Below are 18,162 nucleotides of genomic sequence, written 5' to 3'. Positions count from 1 at the left end.
CCAAGCTCCCTTCAATGGCCAGACTCTTTCATGGGCCTTCACATGTAGGGCAAAATGGTATGATTAGACTGTTTTTCCAGTGTTGGTAAAACTCAAAATTTCGTCAGACAGCAGAAAGACTTTGCAAGCAATGTTCTTTCTGTGCTCAATATAACAAAGGAAAAGGTACACCAACTGCACCTGGCCACTCCCTCCCCCCTCATGGACCATTTGAAAGCCTTCAACTTGATTTTATCGAAATGCCCCCCACCCAGAAATACAAATATGTTTTGGTAGTGGTATGCATGTTTAGTAAATGGACAGAGGCTTACCCCACTAAACATTGTGATGCACAGAGTGTGGCCAAGTGCCTGCTGAAAGAACTACTGCCAAGATTTGGGGTACCCTACCTCCTTGCATCCGACAATGGGCCTGCAGTTATCTCCCAGGTAGTAAAAGGACTATGTAAGGGGCTCGGAATAACACAGAAGCTACACTGTGCTTATCACCCACCAGCTGCAGGCGCTGTTGATAGAAAGAATGGGGTGTTGAAAAAAAAAATAGCGAATATTTTTGCGTCAACAGACCTCTCCTGGGTAGATGCACTACCCTTAGCACTACTAGCGGTGCGAAGTACACCAAACAGGGTAACAAAGCTGAGCCCACACGACATCGTGATTGGCAGGCCAATGCATATTCCAGGACACATGTCGACTGCCCCCCAGTCAATAACTGATGACCTATTTCTTTGGTATTGTAAGAAAGTCTTAAAATTAGGATTTTTCTCAATTTAGTAGTAGTAATGTTAGGACTACTAACTTTAGGACGCCTAAATGCCTTCTGTGAATACCGAAAGTCTTAAAATTAGGATTTTTCTCAATTTAGTAGTAGTAAAGTTAGGACTACTAACTTTAGGATGCCTAAATGCCTTCTGTGAATACCGAAAGTCTTAAAATTACGATTTTTCTCAATTTAATAGTAGTAAAGTTAGGAGTCCTAACTTTACTACTACTAAATTGAGAAAAATCGTAATTTTAAGACTTTCGGTATTCACAGAAGGCATTTAGGAGTCCTAAAGTTAGGAGTCCTAACTTTACTACTACTAAATTGAGAAAAATCCTAATTTTAAGACTTTCGGTATTCACAGAAGGCATTTAGGAGTCCTAAAGTTAGTAGTCCTAACTTTACTACTACTAAATTGAGAAAAATCCTAATTTTAAGACTTTCGGTATTCACAGAAGGCATTTAGGAGTCCTAAAGTTAGTAGTCCTAACTTCTGTGAATACCAAAATGAGTAAGTTCATTCTGTGAATACCAAAAGTAGTAAGTGCATTCTGTGAATGCCAAAAGTAGTAAGTTCATTCTGTGAATCGGGCCCAGAGTGAGCAGGGATTTTTTGACTGTGAGGACAGGATAAATAAGATAAAAGGTATACAACCAGCAAAGACAGTTCAACAGATATATATGGGCACCAGCAGCTGTAACCACACCACGAGACTGACACGAGTCAGGAGCCGTGACAAGTCGTCACCAGGTCTGGTAGGTTACAAGGGCCTTTTCTTTGTCTGTGGCCCATGGGCCTGCTTTTATCTGCCACCAGGATGGTATGGACGTTGCTACCTAGCATCCATCATTCCACGGATGACCCACTTCACCAAATTAGTGCCAGCAGAAGAGAAAGTGTTGGCACCGGTTAGGGCCAAAAGAACAGCAGCATGGCTAGACAACCTGTTAAAAGGTTTTGGGGCAATGGTCCAAGTAGTAGGCAGTGTCTATACCTCAGTAAGGGTACACAAGTTATCCAGAATGATTGAGTATCTAGCGGACTCTACCACTGACGCCTTAGAGAATATAACGGAAGAACTCACCTCCATGAGGGCCGTCGTAATCCAGAATAGGATTGCTCCAGACATCATTCTGGCCAAAGAAGGAGGAGTCTGTTCCGACCTTCATCAATTACCTTCTCAGTGCTGTATATTCATACCGGATAACAGTGGGAATATAAATGAAGCCATAAATAAGATCAAGTACATTAGAGATGAGGCCCATGGTATACACACAGGAGGCCTGTGGTAAGACATGATCAACTGGTTTGCAGATTGGGGTTCTTGGATACTAAAGGCGATTATAATAGTGGTAGCAGTCCTTTTGACACTATGCCTCCTGGTCAAAATCTGCCCAGCCTGTTGTACAGTCATTTCCAACTCCTGTGCCCGCTGCATATCCAGGGATGGTATTACACCGCACCACACCCATGAGGATGAGGGACAAGAGATGATGAACAAAGCTGATTTCTGATTAGCATATGATTTGGTTTCAGATGGGGCGATGATGACGCAGATATTTTATGATACCAACAGGTACATGCATCATTGTTGCTGTTTGCGATTCCTTAATTGCGAAAATTAAGGAATCGCATTTAAGGAATCGCAAACGGCAATGCATCAAAAAATCGCAATTTCTTTAGCGATTCCTTATATTTCCTTAATTGCGATTCACAATTTGTGAATCGCAATTAAGGAATCCCTTCCCATTGATTCCTATGGGCCAAAAGGCCCATAGGAATGAATGGGAAGACAATTTCAATTTGCGATTCACAATTAGCTAATCGCAAATTGAGATTGAGATTTCAAGGGTGCAGGGGTGTCCAAAGGACACCATGTTGCACCCATGAAATCAATCTATGCACATATGTTATGCACATATGTTGTGCACACACATGCCCTAAGGGCATGTGTGTGCACAACATGACAGTTTGGAAAATGCACAAAATTGCATTTTTCAGAGTTTTCGCAAATTACCATGAGGTCCTACTTAACATGGACACCAGCAAGAATGAACAAAATGGTCACACGTTCCATTTTGTGTGAGCCAGCTGCAAAGTGCAAAGCAACGCAAGGCTTTCCGAGAAATACGCGTGCCAGCTTCCAGCTAGCTATTGCAAAATCTTACATTTCCTATCAGTGTCAGCGTGACCTGAACGGTCATGTCCGTGCCATGCCCATGTATACCAGAAACACATATTTCACCTTTATGGAAATACCCCAAATCTGCTTTTGCGGATGACACGTGGGCAGCAACACCAGATCGTAGACGTATTTCGTGCCTTAGAATGTATCACACCAGGATTAGACTTCACTGATTGGTCCAGCAGGACATAGTCTGATCTGTGTTACGTATTTTGTGATGCCCATCCTCTAGGGCTTGTACCTATAAAATGTCTCTGCACTGTCATACCAATTGGGCACTCAGTAAGCTTTGCTGAGGTCTTCGTGCTGCCTGTTTATTTTGCATTCTGATTGGGTTCCCAATACATCTTTCAAACTTGTGTGCTGAAAGAGAATTGTTTCAGTGCCATTTTATTATGCTTTATTATTTCAGCTTCAACAGTGTGTCTTTGTTAGTACTGTGGGACAGCTGGAAAAGAAGACCTTCTGCTGTCCTTGAACTGGTGTGGGTGCAAAGGAGGGCTCCATCAGTGAGAAGAGGGAGCTGCCTCAGCGGTGATGTGCCTCCTCAAATCTAATTTGTAGTGGGTGGTGAATGAAATGAGAAGAGAGGAGTCTACAGATGTGGAGGAATCCTGGATCATGCAGATTAAGCGACTGGGTGGAGCATTCAGCAGCGGGGAAGAAAGAAAGGAGCATAGGAAGCTGTATCCTTACATGAACCTGATGGGGCAGTAGAATCCATGCAGGTGGGAGAGATATTGGGAGCCACAGGTGCATGGCAGAACGTAGTGTCAGCCATGCCATACAAGTGGGCGTGCAATGACTCTAGAGCAGAGGTCTTCAAACTTTTGGATGCCGAGACCCCCCTGTCAACATTTTGAGGCGTAAGGACCCCCTCCTGACAAAAATTTCTAATCCTGTAGGCAGGGCTACTAGAATTATGAGGCAATTGAGGACCAAATAACGAGACAGGCTTGACTAAATTGTGTGGGAAGAAAATGTAAGTGATGGTATGTGATGCTGCGTATTTTGGGATAGCATTGCTTTATTATTTTGCCATTTTTTACACACAGTAACACTGAGGAAAGATTTCACCCCATCACTACCCGTTTATAACCAAAATTCAGCAATTAACATCAGAAAGATTTCTAGTCAACCTTTGAGAAGGGCCTTCCACTACGCAGGAATATGTGCTGCCACATTAGAAGCTCACCTGGCCCTAGCCAGGAGAGGCAGGGGTCCCTAAAAAAACCTGGCGGTTTTGTGCAGAGTTAAGCAGTTTACCCATGCAGCTTTCCTCTCACCCCCTCCCTTCCATCTATCTCTCCTCTCCTAACCCCGGATCCTTCTCACTTTGCAGGCCATTTTCTTTCACCCCTTTTTACAACATCTGAACTCTCCCCATTCAACCTCTCATTTTAACAATGCACCTCATCTCTCTATAGCACCTTTCTGAGAAACATTTCATTTTTTTATAGCGCTACTCATAGTTTACTCACACTAAGTTCTGTGATCTGCATGGTACACGTTTTTTTGTAGCAGGCACATTAACCTTCTGCACACTGTGTGGGTGACAAGAGTGCCCGTGTGAGTGCACGGTAAACGATGCAACAGTGCGAGAGTAGGGTAAGAGGAGTGACTGCAGGGTGAGTGAGGTGGCGTATGAATTTATGAATTTGGGTGCGGATGAAAGTTCAGAATGGGACGAATGAATGTTTGATTACTGATGGGCTTGTTTGAGTGACTTGCTTATTGAGCAGTGAGGGGGTCGGGTGAGTGAAGTGTCACATGAGTGCAGGATGAGTAGTGTACTCATGTGACTGCAGGGTGAGGTATAGGGTGAACAGCGCAAGTGCATTGTGAGTGCAGAGTGATCACTGTGAGTGCAGGTTGAGCTGGTGAATTCTGTGAGTGCATGGGGATCAATGTGAGGGCATTGTGAATACTGTGAGTGCAGGGTGAATTGTGTGAGTGCCGGGTGATCAGTGTGAGTGCACGGTGAGCGTGAAAGTGAAGGGCGAGAATGAGGAGCGAGTTGTCTGAATGCAGGGTGCATTTCCATACACTTGAAGTAATTCAGCGTGTTCTTGACGACAGCGTAGGGTTTAAGATCTAAGTTAAACCTTTGCGGCATTAATCGGTTATCGAGGGTGGTGGAAATAAAAAATGTGCTTATCCTGCAACAAACTTACAGTCCTATGGTTAGGGTTGCCAGCAGATTATTTTGATGGCCCAGTCGGTACAAAAATAAGCAGACACCTAAAGCTGTATTTTAAGCACTTATCTGTGCATACTTCGAACAACAAATATAAATGGAAAGCACTTTTAATTGTGTTCTAGGGCTTCCTCAATTATCCCTGACTAACAAAGAGAAAAAAGACAGAAAAGTCACATAACTAATGCATGGATACTTTTGTATTTAAAAGTCTATTTAGTGTCAAGAGGAGATCTTTGCAGGCTCTTTAAAAAAAACAACAGGCATTTTTCTTTTGGCAAACCCTACTTTATATTCCTTTTCATTAAATACATTTTTACACTACAGCAGTAATTGTAAAATACAAATGTAAGGAACAGGCACAGTGGGGGCCCAGGGGGTACGGAAACCAGGAAAAAAGACTAAGCCTCTGTAATCAGTTTACAAAGGCATGTACATATACAAATGTTCTTTAAAGACCTGTGAAAAACTCGGGCCTGCTGGAGATGACTCCAGACACTGCCCAGCCGAGCCCCCAGCTCGAGTTACACTGCAGCAGCAGCCGGGCTGAGAGACACCACGAGGGTGGAGGGGGGCTTAAGCCCTTCAGCCTGGGAAGAAGTATGACTGTGAAGGCGCGACCCCCTTTGCATCGCTCCACAGCCCCCCTGGGGTTCGCGCCCCACAGTTTGAAGACCCCTGCTCTAGAGCATTGGGGATGTTGGGAAAGGACGAGGCTGCTAAGAGGAAGATCGTGTGGAGTGTTTTCCCATTACAGCAGTGGGAGGGAGAAGATGGAGGACAGTGACTGAGCAGTGGGGTTAGATTTAGCTGCAGGCAAGACAGGAGCTGTGTTGTCATCAGAAAGGAAGGGGAGAACTGGGTGGGCCTAGAGGATGGCTGTATCGGAGGGTTGGAAGGGGAGAGAGGATAAACAAGCAGGCAGTTTCTGGAAGAGGTGGGGAGACAGGGGTGCAGCATGGAACCACTATCAATCAAAGATTCTTAATTCAGCCAATGAGGGCCATAAAATCATTAGGGCACGAGCATTGAAGAATGCTGTCTTTGAACCAGAGAAGGTAGGGCAATGGCTATGGGTGGAGAGAATACCAGATGGTGTGGTGAGGGAGGCAGGAGAAGCAGGGAGGCTATTAAGTTTAGGAAGTCATCAAGGGAGGAGCACAGAGGACAGTGGGACACCAATGGTGCAACAGCAGACTCTGGGAAAGTCTTGTCTTGTGTGGCTTCTTTATCCCAGATCACGATAGGGTTCAGGCTGCTGTAACTGACCTGTTTGTCATTGATGGACGATACTAAACATTTAGAGAGTGAATCTCATGTGGTCTTTTTAAAGAAGACTTGTTCATCGAAGATTCTAGTTGATGTGAGATGTTGCAATATGAGAGTTGGGGATGGTAATGTACCAAGTACAAGTGGGGCACAGGATTTGTGGCAAAGACGTCCTGTTTATGAGGAGATACAGCTAAGCTTTGATGAGGAAGATGAAGAGGGGGAAGAGGGAGAGATTTGTGAGCCTATCATAAGTCAAAGTAAGAATATGGCAGAGGAAGAATGGCATTTTGGATGAGCCAGTGTAGGGCTAGAGGAGGACTAAGAGAGCTAATGGTAGCAGTACAACTGGTGTTTTACACATGGTCTCGCCTGGGCTTTTCTGGTGAGTTGTGGAGGCCAAGGGCCAGGGATCGCAGTAGCGGGTAGAAGGTGTGGTCAGGGTTAAGACTGGTTTTAGGTTAGATTACGTGATCAAGGGTCCCCTTTCACTTTTACAGTAAGTGCTGTGTGCATCATAGGGAGCAGGTAGCCATTTAGCGAGTCACTGATGGTACTTAGGGATGCCAGGAGAGAAGACCTAATGGTGCCATCATAGTTGAACGGGCATGGTTGCCAAGGAGGTTCAGCAAGTGAGGCGGAAGAGGTAGCTGCCTCAGTGGTGACGTACTCCCTCTCAAATCTAAGTTGCAGCAAGTGATTTCCTTCTTGTTGGAAACATACTTTTATGCTTCCCTTATTAAGAAAACCAAAGACTGACCCTGCAATACTGAGCAACTTTAGACCAATTTGGCTCCCACCTGCTGCTGACACAATTTTGAAGAAATGGGACAGTAGGCAGGTAATTCACTTCTTGGAATCTAATAATTTGCTTTGTGATTCCCAATCTGGTTTTCTACCAAGCTTCAGTACTGAATCTGCTCTGTTGGAAGTTACTGAACTCACTGAACTCATTAAAGAAAATCTTGAACAGGGCTGTACTTCAATGGTAGTTTGACTTGATCAATTAGATGCCTTTGATACTGTCTCACATTCACTACCTCTGGATAGGGTCAGAAGGGCTGGTATTCAAGGTAAGGTGCATGCTTGGCTAACCCCTTCCTGAGGGCAAATTCCAGGCTGTATGTCTTTCTCCATTAACATCAATTTTGAAACCACTTGGTTATGGAGTTCTGCAGGGCTCGGCCTTGAGCCCTACTTTAATTAATCTATTCTTGGAACCTCTAGCCAAGTTAATTGAATCTTGGGGCATTCACGCAATGAATGAATGAATGAATGAATGAATGAATGAATGAATGAATGAATGAATGAATGAATGAATGAATGAATAAAATATTTAATAGAGCGCACGGTGGCCGAGCGGCTTCCTGGCGCTAGGGACCTGATCAAGAACTCAGCGGAGGGGACCCAGGGAAATTAAGAGGGGAATGCCTGAAGAAAAAGGAAAGTTTTAAGGGCTTTGCGGAAGTGAGTGTAGATGGGGATGGAGCGAATAGAGAGAGGAAGGCTATTCCAGAACTGGGGGGCAAGGACTGAGAATCGGGTGCCCCCCGTTCTGGATTTGCGGAAGCGAGGGATGTGAAGAAGTGAAAGAGAGGAAGAGCGAAGAGTGCGAACAGGGGCATGAGAAGAGACAACAGTGTTAATGAACAAGGGCGCAGATCAGGAGTGAGCCAGGAATGCTTGACAGGCCAGTTTGAAAAAGGATCTGAAACGAACAGGGAGCCAATGGAGTGATTTGAGAGCCGGGGTGATATGAGAAGATTTAGGGAGGGAGAGGATGAGGCGAGCAGCTTGATTTTGAATGGCCTGTAGGCGGCGGAATTCGTAAGCAGGTATGCCCACGTACAGGCCATTCCCATAGTCGAGGCGGGAGATGATGAGGGCCATGACTATGGATTTGAGTGCATCGGTGGAGAAAAAGCGTGAGATTTTCCGAATTAAACGGAGGGAAAGAAAGCAAGAGGACACAGCAGAGCTGATCTGACTGTGCATAGATAAGTCATGACTGACTTTGATACCGGGAGTGCGGACAGAGGAAGAGGGGACAGGGGGGGGACCAAAAGAAAGGGGCCAATGTGCGGGGGTCCAGGGGTTGGAGGGGCCACCAGTGAGAACAAGTTCCGTCTTATCTGGATTGAGCTTCAGTTGGTTAGCGCACATCCAGTCAGAAATAAAGACTAAGGTGGAACAGAACTTGGGAAGAGAATCAGGGGTAGAAGAAAGATCGAAAACGAGCTGAAGGTCATCTGCGTAGTTATACACAGAGACCCCCAGCTCAAGAAGAGAAGTGATGAGGGGGTGAATATAAAGATTGAAAAGGAGAGGAGAGAGAGAAGAGCCTTGGGGAACACCACAAGTGACAGGGCGGGGAGGTGCAGAGAAACCGGGGAGATGAACTGCCTGGGACCTATCCTGAAGGAAGGACGCCAGCCAGGAAAAGGCCACGCCCCGTATGCCCGCTGCGCTGACACGGTCGAGAAGGATGGCATGGTCAACCGTGTCAAACGCAGCGGACAAGTCGAGAAGGACCAGGGCTTGGGGGAGATTAGAATCGGCCTTCCCCTTAAGCTCGTCCAGATGCGAGGACCACCATCTCCGTGGAGTGGCCCGGGCGGAAACCTGCCTGGTGGGATGCAAGGAGGCCATTCTCCTCAATATAAGAGGAGAGGCAGGAAGTGACATGAGCTTCGAGGATCTTGCAGAGGTAGGGGAGAAGAGAGATGGGACGGAAATTAGAAGGAAGGGAGGGATCTAGACCAGCAATATCTTATACAGATGACACCCAACTTTTCCTGTCCTTTACAAAACATAAAGATGTGGATCTATCAACCTTTAAGCAATGCTGAGGTGAGTAGCAGGGTGGATTCATTTAAATTTCCTTAAATTAAACTCAGATGAAACTGAAAATCTCTTTTTGCATCAAAGTGCTTGCTGTATGCAAGCAGATGCTGATTTCACGAACTAAGCCCTCATTCGGCCGCTTCTTCCACTGCAAGTTAATATTGAATTCTAATCTTTCCCTCACAAGAGAAATTGAACACATTTCTGCTGTGTTTCGCAAAAACTCAAATCGCTAAAAAAATGCTGCATTTGGTTCCTGAATATACAGGAAAAACTATTGTTCACCCAGTTGTAACTTCCAGACTGGATTATGCTAATAGTCTATATATGGGCCTTTCATCCTTTTAAATTCGAAGACTACAGACCAAACGGAATGCTGCAGGAAGACTGATCTTAAAAATTCTACGTCAGCGACAAGTTTTTCCTCATTTCAAATGCCTACAGTGGCTAGCAGTAGCCAAACATATCCAATGTAAAGCTCTCATTGTTGCGCTCAGAGCCTTAGCCTCTGAAGGACCTCTCTACCTAAAGAAAGGAAACCTGATTATCAACTCAGGTCTATAAGGTCTAATAATCTCAGGCTGCTCCAAGTTCTAAAACTTATTAAAGCCAGAAAAAGCAGCAGATCCTCCACTTTTCTTATGGATAAACTTTGGAACTCACTTCCTATTAGCTTACATTTGGCCCGATTAGAGTTCATCTTCAAAAAGAAGCTAAAGAATTCCCTTTTGAATGAGATTTAGTGTTAATTGCCATCTGCTCGCCCATAGTAGTGTTTAATTTTTCTGCTCTCACCATGACGCTTCCTCAAAACAGCTGTGCGCTGTATGAATGTCATTTATTGATTGATTGATTAATGAAGAAAGTGGAGGTGGAGGAGCGAGCAAAGGTGGAGGGATCCTGGGTCACATAGAGTGAGCGACCGTGTAGAGCTGTGTGAGCAGTGGTGAGGAAGGCAAGAAAGGAGCATGGGTAAGTTGTGTGCTCACCTGAAGTTGATGGGGCGGCTGGTACCTTTTAGGGGGCAATGATGTCTGGGGCTATGGGTGCACAGCAGGGCATGATGTTGGCCATGCTCCTTAAGAAGGTTGTATGACGTTACAATGCATGCTTTTACCCCGCATGCCATTACAATACAAGTTTCTACAATGCCTTGCTGTCGGGGGCGCTGGAGTTTAGCATAGTATAATTTACTTTTCCTACTCCAGTATGTGCAATAGTAGGGAAGGTGTTGGAGTTATATCCAATACCTTATATCCCCCTACAGGAAGCCATTTCATTGTAATGGTATGCGGGGTAAAAGCATGTGTTGTAAAGCATGGGTTGTATTGGTTGTTTCCCCCTTAAGAAGGCCCATTGAGAAGTAAGGGTATTGTGGACATCGGGAAGGAGCTGAACTGCTAAAAGGAAGAGCACGAGGATTGCTACCTCATTATGGCAGCACAAAAGAGAAGAGAGAGCTCAGACCACAGTGACAGAGGGGGTTAAATTTGCAGCTTGCAAGACAGGAACAGGTCTGCTAATAGAAAGGAAAAGTAGGTGTGGGTGGGCCTCTGTTTTGGCGCAGGGCTGAGAAATGCATGGGAGATAAACAATAGTGGGAGTAGTGAGGTGTGCAGTGTGGCTGAAGCTAGGCAAGGGGCATGGGTACTAGAAGGGCCAGTGGGGAAGCACAAAGTTGTCAGGAGTGCCTGAATGAAACAGCCACAGATTGGAGAGGTGGATTGGGGCCTGTGGGCGATGGCAGTGTTAGGGGGTTGGTGGCGAGAGGTGCAAGGGGGTGGCAAAGGGGCAGGCAGTTTCAGGGAGAAGTGTGGAGAGAGGACTTCTGCAAGGGGGTACAATCATGGGTGCAGAGGGTAAAGGGAAGGATGTTGTCTTTGAGACTGGGAAGGTAGGGTGAGGGTTTGGGTTGAGAGAAAATCGGATGATGTAGAGAAAGAGGCAAAAATTATAGGAAGGCCATTCACATGCACAAAGCCTTCCTCCTGCTGACCAGCACTCTCTTCACAAATTCTTTTTTTTTTTTTTTTTTAATTTCTTTTTTCATTGTTGCATCATGCGGATCATCAATAAAAGCATTACGCCATCACGGGGGGAGCGTCAACATTCCGCACCCCCCGTATTATGCGCAACTTTTGGAACACATCAACACATGGCAGTTATCATGACATAATCAATTTGTGTTGTGTCTTTTCACCCCGAACCCCCCCCAACCTCCATGTAAACTCCCCTGGGCAACTGAGAGACCACTATTTGAGGTCCCCCTTCCCGCCCTCTGCCCCCCAACCCCCCCCCCCCCAAGCAGCTCGTCCTCTTTACCTCCACTCTACCACCCAATCCCCGTGCCCTCCTCACTCCTCAAGGCATGTGTCGTGAGCATACGTCGTCTCATCACCCCAGTCCTTCCAGGTTCAACAGGTTCAGACCAGTCACACATGAGACCATCCCAGTGATCAATTTCGCCCCCTGCATTCCCCCCCCCTCCTGTTCACCCCCCTACTCGAGTCCGTGGTAGTGCCGCCACTTGGCCCAGATTTTGCGGAATTTTCTCGGGCATCCCCGCGCTTTATACGTAACCCTTTCAGCCGCCATGTACATGTCCAGGCCTCGCCTCCAGTCATCCAGATTGGGCCTTCCTGGCGCCCCCCACATTCTCGCTATATCTCTTTTGGCTACTACCAACGCCAGCAACAAAAAGATGAGTGAGTGCCGCGTGACATCCACCTCAGTTGACATGCCCAGGAGTGCCAGCCTGGGGTCCCTGGGAATGTCCACCTCCAATACCGCTGACAATTCAGTGAAGACCTCATTCCAATATTCCTGGACCACGGAACAACCCCAAATAATGTGGAAAAAATCACCCAGTGGATGTTGGCATCTTAGGCAGGAGGCATTAGTAGCCCTCCCCATCCGGAAGAGTCTTGCCCTGTCAAAGTAGGCCCGGTGTAGAACCTTGAACTGGATGAGGCGAAGCCTCGACTTTATGGCCACTTCTCGAGGGTGCATGAGGATGAGTTCCCAATCCAGGTTTTCTAGTGTGCCTACATCACCCTCCCATCTCTCCCTCAGAGCCTGTAAGTCTCCCAACATATTGTTTGTCAGCGTTTTATATGTCATGGACACCGCCCCCCGGTGTATCTGTTCCTGGAGCAGGCGTCCCTCGAGTGGCGCATATTAGGGGATGTCAGTAAGGGAGATGTTTTGTGCCCCCCACGCATGCCGCAATTGCAAGTATCTGAAGTATTGGGTGTTATGGAGGCCAAAATCCTGCTGTAGCGCCTGAAAGGTCTTTAGCTCCCCCCTCGCTATGACATCCCCGATCGTAGAGATGCCAATGTCATCCCACTTTTTAAATCCCCGTAGTTTGTGCAGCTCGGCCAGCCAGCTACACGACCACAGGGGGGTTTGACGGGTGGATCTTTCCTGCCATCCCATTTTTACCGTGGCTCTACGCCATGCTGTCAGGGTAATTCTAGTCGCCGGGAGAAGCTTACGTCCTCCCTTCCCTCCGTAGAGGAAGTGGAGCACCGTCTTAGCGCCCCACTTGGATTTTTCCAGTGCATAAGTTGGGTGGTCTGCGGGAGCATGTAACCACTCATTAATGGGGGCCAGGTGTTCAGCCCAGTAGTATGCCTCCAAGTTAGGTAGCGAGATTCCCCCGCTGTACTGGTGGCGCTGCAGGGTCTTAAGTGCCACTCGGGGTTGTTTCTCCAGCCACAAGAAGGAGCGGAGGTCAGCGTGGATTTTCGGTATAGTTGGAGTAGGCAGAGGGTAATATTCGTTTTGGAGGGCATATAAAAACTTCGGCAAGAGGATCATTTTATACAGGGCGGCCCTGCCCAGGATGGTGAGTGGAAGCTGTCTCCACCTATCCATCTCCGTCTTCGCTGCCACCAGAACCCTGTCTATGTTATCTGTATATGATCGACGTGCATCTCGGGTGATAAAGACCCCCAGATACCGGAAGCCTTCTGTGGTGTGTAGGAGGTGTTCGGGCAGGCACTCCCCCCTAGGGGCCCCTTGCGGGTCATACATGACCGATTCGTGCCAGTTAATGGTATGTCCAGCTACTGCCCCGAAGTCCCCCAATTCCTTAAATAGCGCAGGGATAGTCCTAGCCGGGTCCGTGATATACAGCAGAACGTCGTCAGCGTAAAGGGAGATCTTCTCCTGTTCCGCGGCCGACTCCCCCCAGTGAAACCCCACCACATCCCGGTTATGCCGAATGCGGATCGCCAGGATCTCAATCGTGAGGGTGAAAAGGAGCGGGGAGAGCGGGCACCCCTGTCGTGTCCCCCGCTCTATCGCAAACTCCCTGGAGAGCCTTCCATTGACCCGCACCTTCGCCCTGGGGTTCGAATATAGCAGCTTCACCCAGCCTAAAAACTTGGGCCCTATCCCAAAGCGTTCAAGGGTGCCCATCAGGAAGGGCCAATGCACCGCGTCGAACGCTTTCTCTGCGTCCAAGGAGAGGAACCAGTGGGGTTCATCCCTGTCACAAACTTCCTGGAGCCAATTGTGAGTACGCCGTAGGTTGAGTTTGGTGGCCCTGTCCGGGAGAAACCCAGATTGGTCTGGGTGCACTAGACCTGTAATGACCTGTCGCAAGCGTCGCGCCAAAATGGTGGCCAATAGTTTGGTCTCGATATTAAGGAGAGAGATCGGACGATAGGAGGAACACACCTCCCTGGGTTTATTCTCCTTGTAAATCGGGACTATGGTGGCTAGGGTCAAATCTGGCGGGAGACGCCCGGCGTCAAACGCCTCGACAAACAATCCCTTCAGGTGGCGGGAGAGGAGGTCCCCCGTCCGTTTGAAAAACTCCGCCGGGAAACCGTTTGGGCCCGGCGCCTTCCCGGGCTTCAATAGCACTAACGCCTCCGTGATTTCGTCGAGGGATAGGTCGGCTTCCAGGGCCTCGCTGTCTTCAGGGGTCAACTGTGGGACCTCCACATCACCCAGGAACGCCTGCACTACCTCCGCGTCCCCGAGGTCCCTAGCCCTATAAAAGTCTTCGAAGTAGGCCGCAAAGGCCTCCGCTATGGAGTCATCCGTGGACGCCCGCGCGCCCCCGGGGAGTCCGATCCCGTCCACCCACCTGGCCGCCCTCTCCCGCCTACTCAGCCAGGCCATAAGTTTCCCTGATTTGTCGCCCACATCGTAGAGACGGTGGAGGGTGGCCAGTGCCTGCGTGCGTGCCTCATTCGTGGTTAATTCCTTGTAAAGTTTTTGAGCATCTAGCAGTTTCCTAAGGTCCACCTCCCTCTTTGACCTGTGGTATTCGGCCTCCAGAGTCAGTATGGTCGCCTCTTCAGTTGCTATAGCCTCATTACGTTTCCTCCTAGCCTCACCCACCCTGGATTGGAATCGATCCCTCAGGACTGTTTTCATGGCCTCCCACAGTGTAACCCTAGACTGTACCGAGCCCTCATTCTCTGCCACAAACACTCGAATATCTGCTCTGATACCACCCAGAATCTCAGGAGTCTGTATGTCCCATGCCGACATATGCCAGTGAGGCCGTCCTCTCCTCCCACCTCGTCCTATGTGTGCGAACAGTGGGGAGTGATCTGATATGCCCCTCGCCCTATACTCGGCCTGGTCCTCCAGTGATAGTTCCTGCCTCGAGGTGAAGATATAATCCAATCTTGAAAAGACTTTGTGTGCCCCGGAGAAAAAAGAATATTCGGCCTGCGCGGGGTGGAGCCACCTCCAAACATCAGTGAGGCCGAGTGTGTTCATCTGGCGAGCAAGCGCCGTGTCTGCTGTTACTGTGTGGGAGCTGCTAGACCTATCTCGTGCCGTGCACATCACATCATTGAAATCCCCCCCTATGATTTGCACCGTGTCAGCCGTGTCCAGTAGTATGTTGGTGACCTCCTGCATTGTGCGTGCCTGAAGCTTGGGTGGGGCATAAACCGACAGCAGAGTATACCCGCGTCTCCTCCAGGTCCCCTGCACCCCTGCAAATGTTCCCTGTGGATCTAACCATGTGCGCGTTACAGTGCAAGGGGTCGTTTTTCTAATGAGTATGGCCGTGCCCCGTGAGTCCATGGTGTACCCCGCATGTGCTAGAACTACGTATTGGCCTCGTGCCAGGAAAGCGCATCTGTTCCCTCTCAAATGTGTTTCCTGAAGGAAGATAATGTCTGGCGCTGCGCGTTTAATGTAGGCCGTGACCAGGCCCCTCTTAATTTTGGAGCCCAGGCCATTCACGTGAGCGCCTTCACCCCGGGGCCGTCTCGGGTCGGTCCAGTTAGTGTACCTGCCATGGTGTTGCTCGGTGATCATCCAAGGCCGGGCCCCGGGGCCCGGATGGCAGTAAGTGTGACCCTCCCCGACTCCGCTGCTTGGTGTTGTGCTGTCCCCCTCCCCCTTCAACAAACCAACACCCCAACATGAGGTAATAACAGTTCCAACAAATCCCCCCCACCCCCACCCCACCTCCCTCCCCTTCTAGCTGCGCCCCAACATGGGGCCATACTATCAATGGGAGCAGGTCAGTTGCCCTCCCGCACATCCCTCCCCAACTCAAACAACAGTCAGAGCGAACTCTGAGGAAGAAAGAGTAAAGTACTTGAGGGGTTTCGTGCCAACTTGCGTGCTCCTAATGCGCCGAGTTGCCATCTCCATCGAGTCTCACATTAGCAATGTTCATGAGTGGGAGTCCTGTGTGTCCGTTGACGGGCCTTGCCCCGACAGTTCCAGCTCCATGTGTCGGATCTCCTTGACCAGCGGGTGTAAAGATTCTTGCAAAAGTTCCAGGTCCTCAGCTCCGGACGAAGGGCCCTCCGAATCCTCCATGTCGTCCCCTTCCGATCTAGCTCCCCTCCGGGGTGCGCTAGCTCTCGCACCTGTCGTCGGGTCGGGGGACTCCGACCCGCCAGTCCTCCTGTTCTCCGCTCCCCTGGTTCTATACGGAGTCGCCGCGGTCTTGTTTTGGGTCCTCCGGGAGCGTAGTCTCTGGGGCCTGGGTAGGTCCCACCGTGGCTTGTTGCGGGCGGTTTTGTCCATTGCCTCTCGGCTGGCCACATCCCTACTGTTCAGGATGGGGCGCTCCTCCAGCCACTGCCATGCTTCCTCCGGATGAGCGAAAAAGAGCGCCTTGTCCTTGTAAATCACTTTCAGCTTGGCGGGGAACAGAAGCATGTACCTAATTTGGAGGGATCTCAACTTAGCCTTGACCGAGTCGTATGCGCGGCGCTGCTTCGATACCTCTTGGCTATAGTCAGGGAAGATCATGATCGTAGCATTCTCCAGGCGGATCTCCCCCAGAACTCTGGCTTCTCGCAGGATCAGGTCTCTGTCTGCAAAGTTCAAAAAACGGGCGATGACTGGCCGGGGTCGGGCCCCCTCCGGAGGCTTAGCCAAGAGCGCCCTGTGCGCCCGTTCGATGATGAAGCAGGGAGAAAATGGCGCCGTCGGGAAGGTGGTCTTGAGCCAGTTCATTAGGAAGGCCGCCATGTCTTTGCCCTCGATTCCTTCTCTGAACCCCACAAAACGGAGGTTGTTGCGCCTGGACCTGTTTTCCGCATCGTCCACCTTCCATTGAAGGTTACGGTGGGAAGCCTGGAGTTCCGCCACGTCTCTCCTAAGTGCGGTGATCGCCTCGCCATCCTCCTTCAGCCTTTCCTCCGCAGTCGACACCCTTTCAGATAGGTTTCGGAAGTCCTGGCGGAGCAGAGTCACCTCCGTACCAACCTCGCCGATCTTTGTTTCCAGCGCCGAACGCGACGCTTGTATGTCCGTCCTGGACGCCTGGATGGCCTCCAGCAGTACAGTCATGTCGGGGCGGGAGCCCGGTGGTTCGGCCATCGTCCTCGGGGCTGCAAAGTTGTCCATGGGCCCCTGCTTCAGCACCCTGGAGGCCATTTCCTTCTTCCCCATGGTCCCCACGCGGACAGGGGGGGGAACAGCGAGACCCGATCCGTGTGTCCCGAAGGGGGCAGGCGGGGAGCAGACGTTGGGTGGCTCGCCCCGCTCTCAGCCTTCGCCGTCCGTGGGTGCTTCGCACCGGTGGATGTAGATCGGGGAGGTGCTCCGGCCGGGGTGGTCTGGACGTGTCGGGATGTCGTGCAGCTCCCTCGACGTGTCTCTCCTTACCGACCCCTAGCTCTCCACAGTGTCCCGGCAGGGCGGGATCCCGCCGCAGCACTCACCGCCCGCCGCCATCTTGGCCCAACGGCTCTCCCGGCCAAATGTCCAACGCGGGTCCGGAATGTCTCCCCGGCTCAGCGTCCCAGGTACGGATCAGTCAGAGGGTGGCACTGCACGGTCTGTCCCTCGGCCTGGCAGCCGCTCGTCGAGCGGTGAGTCAGCGATCTCGCCGTCCTCCGCACCTCGCCGCCGCCATCATGGATACCCGCTCCGCGACGTAGCCTCTCCGCACTCAAAAATCCGAGAAAGCCCACACAACCACCCGGATCACTAGCACACCGTGAAACGGAGAGGTTTTTCTGCAGGGTAGTGTGGTTTTTAGGCTCGATGGCAAGGATTAAAGCCGGATTTTGGGGCAACTCGGCCGGAGCTCCGGCGAGGCACGTCTAGTCAGCCATGCCGTCGGCCACGCCCCCCCCTCTTCACAAATTCTTACCACTTTACCACAAGGTACAACACCTCCACTGGATACCATGGCATTCATACCTCCTCGCTAATGCTTCTATGCCCTGTCTTATCCATCAACAACAACACCGCAAACCATTTCTAGGCACCTGAGCATCCTGAATCCTCAAATCTCTCTCCCCAATCTCCACATCACCACCAAAACCTAAAAATCTCCAAAGAGCAACCATGGCATTGCCAAAACTAAAAGAGCAGCCTCCTCTCATCGAAGCAAACCACTGGCAATTCTGCCACCTACCTATTACGGCAGAACGTCACATCTGCCAGCTTCCCAGGTCA

This window comes from Lissotriton vulgaris, chromosome 8 (genome assembly GCF_964263255.1).
Source record: "Lissotriton vulgaris chromosome 8, aLisVul1.2, whole genome shotgun sequence".
Classification (NCBI taxonomy): Eukaryota; Metazoa; Chordata; class Amphibia; order Caudata; family Salamandridae; genus Lissotriton; species Lissotriton vulgaris.
This window is presented reverse-complemented; position numbering follows the sequence as displayed.